Source organism: Malania oleifera, chromosome 2 (genome assembly GCF_029873635.1).
Source record: "Malania oleifera isolate guangnan ecotype guangnan chromosome 2, ASM2987363v1, whole genome shotgun sequence".
Classification (NCBI taxonomy): Eukaryota; Viridiplantae; Streptophyta; class Magnoliopsida; order Santalales; family Ximeniaceae; genus Malania; species Malania oleifera.
This window is the reverse complement of record NC_080418.1, coordinates 135861312-135869177: the sequence shown is the minus strand read 5'-3', so window position 1 is coordinate 135869177 and position 7866 is coordinate 135861312. Positions and strand designations below refer to the sequence as shown.

General features: G+C 35.2%; 1 pseudogene; it reads left to right on the top strand.

Annotated features, from left to right (window-relative positions):
* Nucleotides 1-733: 733 nt before the first annotated feature.
* LOC131148403 (heat stress transcription factor B-4b-like) lies at nucleotides 734-2616 on the top strand (annotated as a pseudogene).
* The last annotated feature ends 5250 nt before the right edge of the window (nucleotides 2617-7866 follow it).

Sequence of the window (7866 nt, the reverse complement as noted above, 5' to 3'; positions counted from 1 at the left end):
TCCAAACCAAATATAGACAGTTTATTTCTTTCTTGTCAATATACATTTAAGTTGCCGATACATTTAAGTTGCCCCATCATGTAAGTAGCGTAGACTTTTCAATTAACTAGTCGTAGAATAACTCCAAATTGATCCAAACAAGCTGCCTTAAACAGTTCTTTTAAGTTATTCTTGGTTGATAGCTAGACTTTAATCCTTTTCTTCTTCCCTGAGAAATAACATTTAGTTATATACATGGAGAAAATATCTAAGTTGGAGATTTAGCTAGGCAAGCAAGGACTGTAACCAGAACATTGTATTTGAAGTGTCACCCACTGATCAGAGAACTAGCCAGTTTTGTCCATTTGGGTTTAGGGTTGTCCAGAACATTGTATTTAACCTACTGCGAGCTGGAAAACAATCAGTGGCTAATTAATTACTAGATAGCAAATTGATTGGATCTCATCTTAGAAAAATAAGAAAACCCAATATATATATATTTTACTGACATGCTCATATGCTTCTTGAAGTTGGAAACCAGAGAGAGAGAGAGAGAGAGAGAGAGAGAGAGCAAATAACTAATAGCTTTTCTCTTTTAGTGACAAGGGTCATATGCCTCTGTTTCTGAGATAGGAAACATATGTGAGAGGAGATGGAGAGACGAGTGAGAGAGAGACGAGGAGAGGGAGGGAAGTGTAAGTGTTAATGTAGTGGGGGTTTTTTAGGAAAATGGTTTGATTGTGGGGTGGATGAGATGAGGTGTGAAGATGAGATGGTGTTGTCAGTGGAGTCGTCGCAGAAAGCAGTTCCAGCGCCTCTCTTTCAGGACGAAGGCCTACGAGTTGTGGAGGATCCCCAGCAAACCGGAAACAAATGGTGATCATGGGGAGGGAGGACGTACAAATAACACAACACCGTGTGTGGAGCACACTGAGTTTGCTAGGGATCTCCTCCCCAACTACTTCAAGCACAACAACTTCTCCAGCTTTGTTAGGCAGCTCAACACCTATGTCAGTTCATTTCTCTCTCTATCTCTCTCTCTCTATATCTCTCTCTCTCTCTCTCTCTCTCTCTTCTCTCTCTCTCTCTCCAGCTTGATCTCTGATTTTTGTTCATAAGTAAAAAGCAATAATAGTAATTCTTTCTAATTCAAAACCCTCCCGGAATTCGGACTTGAGACATTTAACATGAAGTTTAAGCTCCAATCTTAACTGTAAAGAATGAATAGTTATACTTAGGAGAAAAATGTACTATAAGAGGATGTCTGATTTAGGTAATTTAAAAATGTAAATTGGTGTCTTTGTTTGGATGAATTTGGTATGTATGCATTTCATGGCCTTGCTGAATTGGGTTTTCACCAAATTGTTAATTTTTAATATATAAAGTTCTATTTAAGAATTTGTTTTATTACAAGGTCCAATAGACTTAAGGCTACACAACACGAGTAACTCGTTATCCATTTTTTATCCCATTTCCCACTCCCTCGAGGACAGATCGAGATTGAATTTTTCTGTTCTCAAAATTATTGAGAAGTAATTAACTGTGTTGTGTTTGGGTTTTTATGTGTTCTTTTAGGGAATACCACTGTTTGATTGATTGTTTGGTTTAATATATTTAGTTTTATTTCACATGCTCTATAGCTTGATAATCTTTCATTAATGTTCTATATTTTTTATCGTACATTTAAAAAATGTTTCTACATATTTAATTAACTCATTCACTCATTATTTTATCTCCTTTTTGTTGAAAACTGCATTGAGATCTGCACTTAGTTGTTTTGTTTCCCTTACCAATATATAAGAACAATTATTCCCTCTTTTATCTTCTGTGCATTTCTCCAGTAGTACTATTTCTTGGTGACACACAAACCCTAATATATTAATTAAGTAGCAAAAACTTCTTGCATGATGAGCCCATTAACTTTAAGATCATCATTTTACTTTTTATGAAAAGAAATTAAATTTTATAAAGCTTTCACTTTTGGGTTAATCAATATATAATTAACCTTTTACGGTCATATATATGTGCCCATATGGGTTTTTTTAGGGTTTTAAGAAGATAGTGGCAGATAGATGGGAGTTTGCAAATGAGTTCTTCAGGAGAGGAGAGAAGCACTTACTATCTGAAATCCACAGAAGAAAATCCCCTCATCAGCACCATCACCAACACTACCAGTTGCTGCAGCAAGAACAGTACCAACCTCCGTCCCATTTTCTTCAACAAGATCATGAAGTGGATTGACAGCTGTGAGTGGAGTATCCCGAACGAGCTGCATAAATAGATATCTGCGGGGCTCATCGCCGCTGTAATACCGGATTGCGGCAAAAGAACTTGATGCTTTTATCAGAACTCAGCCAGATGAAGAATCTTTACAATGACATAATCTACTTCATCCAAAACCATGTAAAGCCAGTAGAACCCTACTGCAGTACTGACCAAAGAACCCTAATTAGTACTACTACTAATACCAGTGCACTTCTTAAGCCTATGCAGTATGGTTCTTCTCTTCACGAGACCCTAATGGAGGAACCCAATAGTTGTAGTAATATTAGTACTGTCAAGCTGTTTGGGGTTCCTCTCTTAGGCAAAAAGAGATTGCACCCAGAAAAGATTAGTATTGATGGTGAAGAGGAGTGACAGTTGGGAATTAAATTAACTGATTTTAGGTCTTTTTGATTGTCTAATTCCATTGTAATTTGTTGCTAGAAATTGGATTTGCGCAATAGAATGAATGCATGGGAATGACATGAAATGAAATCTTAAGTTGAACATGAAAAATTAAGTGATAAATTTGATTATGTTCCATCAAATTTTACTTCGTTTGTGTTTGCACACCTAAATGTTTTATAAAATTCATTATAGATTGATTGATGGGCTTTCAATGCTCAAAAAGAAGCCCAAAGGCATAATAAAGATTAAAACCTAATCAACAAAATAAATAAATACATGGAGATTTATAATTTTTTATATTCCAAGTGGGCATATTTGTTTCCATTACTAATATATCAAGCTAGATTTTAAAAATACTTTCAGGAATTGTTCATTCACAGAAAAGGAAATCTTATGAGATCTATTAATTGTTTATAACCTACAGGGCTGCAGGGATGGTACATTGTTTCATATATATCATATAAAGTTGCAGAGATAGTACATTATACTCCCCTGTCTTCTTTAACCTCTCTCTCTCTCTCTCTCTCTCTTTGTTGTATGGGCAAATCAATCACAGAGGCATCAGCAGAAAACAAGCATAAAGTTTAGGTCTTCACTCTTCAAGCTCTGTTCTGAACAGAGCATCCGCTCAGTAGGGATTGCAGTAAGAACAGCTGTTTAATTCCATGGCCAGCCAGAATCTTTGTCTCTGTCTCCGTGTCTGTCTTTTAATCAGAAAAAACCCATGTTATTTCTCCAAAAGTTTAGGTCCTTCAATCCCTAAAATCCAGAATTCTAGCTACTTACCTCTTTTCACCAAAGCATAATTACGTGCATATACAATTCAATAGTACTGCTCTCTGCCCCGGAAGAATACATTTGCGTTTTGCTAAAAAGAGATTAAAAGTGAGAAAACTCCTCAAAAGAATGGAATCTTTGGCCGTTTGTCCTTTTTCTTGAAACCTGTCCTCAAGTTTTGAAAGCTGAGAAAATGAAATATGTAGTTTAAAAAATATATATGTTCAGTACTTTACTACTAAAATCATTTTGAATGCAAAACCTTTCTTACATGATATAAAATCCAGCATTGCATTGGGACTTGATACATTAAAATACTTGAACTCAACTTTACTCGAAAATATGAAAGTTGAACTCGAAATTTTATCCAAACTCCATTGATGTCAAATTTGTTAAACTCAAACTCAACTACATTATAAGTTCTTAAACTCAAGTTTGACTAGATTAAGCTCGTTTTGATTATCAATTAATATCAAATATGTGTATAAAATATTAAATATATATTTAAAATATATGTTATAAAATTTATATAATATAAAAATAATAATAAAAAACTCAACTAGTCTTGAAACTCGGCTCGAATACTATTATTTGAAATTGAACTCAACTCTATAAATACTCGAATAGTTCAAACTCAACTTAAACTCAGGTATAATCAAGTTAGAGAACAAATTGAGTCTATATAGCTCGCGAATAGACTTAACTCACTTACACTCCTAGCAGTGTCCGAGTCTTCTTCATGATTTTTTGAGTTAAAGTACAATATCATTGTATTATTATATAATGAATATTAAAGATTTTTCACATGAAAACTATATACAGATATATATATATATATATATATATTTATATACTTACCTACTAGGACTTTTATGTAAAAAATTATATTGTCGAAAATACATAAAAATTATCAAAATTATCTGTTTCTTGTACTTGTGAGCCCCACGAGGTGGACCTTATTATATATTCAACGTATCACTTTGGGGTGGGCACGCAAGCACATTGGTTTGTCCTGTTTTTGTCTTTCTATATTTTGATAGATATCTTTTGACGCATCTTTTTTAAGAAAGATGAAAGTGGGAGAAGGTAAAAGTGAAAAAGGTTGAATTGGGCAATCATTTCGTGGCCTATGCTTGAAGTTCACAACTTTACATCATGTGGAATCCATAGTTGTATTTTTTCTTTTGGTTTTTCTGAAAAGAAGAAAGAAGAAAGAACTAGAAAAAGGAAGGAACAGTGGCCATTAGAGAGCAAAGCAGAGAAAAAGATGGTTGTGGGAAAGATTGCTTTGGGATTGTGATGTATAATATCATATTTTAAACATAGGAATTGAAAAGAGTTATCAAGTATTTATGTAGTATGCAAATCAAAGCTACCCTTCATATAATACAAAACCAATCCCTCGTAAATTTTAATAGAATAGAGTTATAATTAAAACATCAATTTAGAGAAGGGAAATAGGTGGTGGATTTCTTGACTCGTCAAGGCGAGGGAGGTAATATGAAGAGATATTTTGTAAGTAATGTGCTGACGAGTAAAATAAAAGATCTCATTCGTATGGATAAGATAAATATTCCAAATTTTCATCATTAATTGTCATCATTTGGTTTTCCTTTATTTTTTCTTTGATTTATATATATAGGTAATTGACATCATTTTACAGGTAATTTGTTTATGTTTGTGTTTGTTTGGTTTTGATTACGTATAGACATATTTAAATTGTTTTAGTTGGTTAATGATACTCGTTTATTTTTAGTATTGATTTTGATAGTTTATTTGTAAATCTCATGTGTCGTACTTGTAACCACGATATTCCTCTACCATAAGCGAGGGCTATGAATAAAATTGGGGTTTTCTTAAAAAAAAAAATAATATTGTTTAATTTATTCATTTTATCGATTACTTTATTATCTTTTGTGTAACTATTATTTTATTTAATATATAAAATGGCTATTCTTTGGTTATTTAATTAACTTTTTTTCAATGCGGTGGTGTCTAAGCCATGTAGACACTGGACTAATATACCAAGATAATAGACCCATCACTTTACCCTTCGTCACTTAAATACCAAAATTTTATCTCAAGTAGTTATTTTAATTAGTTATTTCGATCACTTATATACAATATATAACATGTATTTTATATGCACTATTAAAGAAATATCTACACTTTCCATTTTTCAATTATTGTATAATTATTATAGAGTAGATATTTAGGAGTAATCTGAGATCTCGTTCCTTGACTCATGTATATATATATACACCCTTGTAATGTTGAATAATAATATAGAAAAATGTCTTTCTCTAAATTTAACTTGGTATCAGAGCCTAACCGAGCCACTGCCGCAACCCTAATCTCCTATAACCCTGCTTCTCTTGCTCGCCGTCGTCTTCATCATCAACGACCCCAAACCATATTCCTCCGCTGGCCTCAGTTCCCATCACTGATCTCTTTGCTTCCCGACGACCGTCACCACCCTCGAAGTTTTCCTCTGTTTTCTAAATCTTATTTCTTTGTCTTTTTTTTTTTTTTTTAATTCCCGTATCACAGTTATTCCTCAGTATTTCTTGATCTTTGGCGGCGTAGTCTCTCTTTCTGTCTGATTATCGTTTTTCGACTAATTATTGTTCGTGCTCAGTTTCCCTCCAGTGTCGTGACTCAGTTTTTGGTTGGTAAAGTTTTTTTTTCCTGCTGTGCCGCACAGGGAGTATCAGCGCTGCTGATCGTTCGTTCGTATTCTTCGGTGTTCATCTTTCTCGGCTCCTCTCTTAATTCGCGGCTCAGTATCGTAGTCTCTCAGTTTTCAATTTTCCATTGCCATCTTCGCCGATCGCTCGTCTCTCTCAATTCGTCGAAGGTGCTTGACCGTGTCAGTTCTCTCACCACCATATCTCTCTCAGACCTCTCAGTCTCTAGTGTTCATCTCTGACATCCGTCATCGTCGCCTCTCTCAGTTCTTCCTCTCAGTTACCGTTGTTTCCGGTGATCCACCTTCACCTCAGTTTCGGTCTGTCTCAGGCGTTGTCTTCGGCGTGTTTCCGACTCGCATGCATGTGGTCCTTTCTCGGCTGCATCTCTATTTTTCGGCATCTTTCCACAATTCTCTCTTAGCTCTCTCGTGCAGCAGCCACCGGCATCGTCGCTCTGATCATCTCCTCTAGGCATATCAGTTCATCTCAGTCTTTAGCGACTTTTGGTTAGTCTCCGGCCAGACCCACCTTCTCCGGCCTCATCTCAGTGCACCGTTCAATCTCTGGCACCATCTTAGTAGGTTCTTGATTTTTTGACAGCATCTTTCCGGCGTCGTCTCTCTCCTTCTGATTGTCGTCTTCGCAGTGTTTGTCTTCTCTAGTAGGTCTCAAAATTCGGATCTCAGTCGTTTCATTCTTTGGCATTGTATCTATTTTTTAGCATTCTTAGATTAAACATTCGTTGAATTTGCATTTTAGCTCTTATGGCGAGATTATCAAATCGAAGGTTTATATTTTTTTGGCCATCGTAGAGATCAGATTTGACCCGATTCGGTGGTTTGATTCATCTGAATTGATCTGACATTATGTTCGACATCACATATGGTTCTTCAATGGCTACAAATACTGTCACAGGTTCTTTAACTTCTTCAGAGATTGCTATCCCTGGTCTCACCGGCGAACAATACCGTCAACTCTTGGATCTTTTATTGCCCTCGAACACCAACTCTGCCAATTTTGCTGGTAACCTTGCTTCTTGTCATTTTGTTTCCTTTCCTAATACTGAATGGATTGTTGATTCAGGCGCCTCCGATCATATGACTTCCAATTTTTCTTCTCTTGATAATATTCAACTTCTTAATCAGCCATGCCCCATTAAGTTTCCAAATGGTGACATTATTTCTATAACTCATACCGGTACTATGCATTTTTCTTTTAATTTCTCCCTTTCTAATGTTCTTTATGTGCCTTCATTTAAATTTAATTTATTGTCCATCAGCAAACTTACCATTGATCTCAATTGTGTTGCTATATTTTTTCCTACCTTTTGTGTTTTTTAGGACCTATCAACGAGGAGGTTAATTGGAACAAGTGAAGTACAGGATGAACTTTACCACTATAAACCTCCCTCCGCCTCAGTTTTCCACTCTCAGCGTGTTTCTGACACTACTCTTTGGAATCAACGTCTTGGTCACCCTTCTATTTCATGTATTCTGAAAACTTTAAATATTTCTTGTTCTCATTTGCCTTGTGATGTTTGTGCTAGAGTAAAGCACACTTGTCTACCTTTTTCTTTGTGAAAGTTGAGGTGTAGTCCCAAGAGGGGGGGTGAATTGGGTTATAAAAATTTTCTTTTAATACCTTTTATGAATTCTTAACCTCTTGTTGTTTTAACAATCACACAACAAGGTTTTATTTACTTATTCAATCCACAAACCAAAACACAACACAAGTAATGAAAAACTTAACC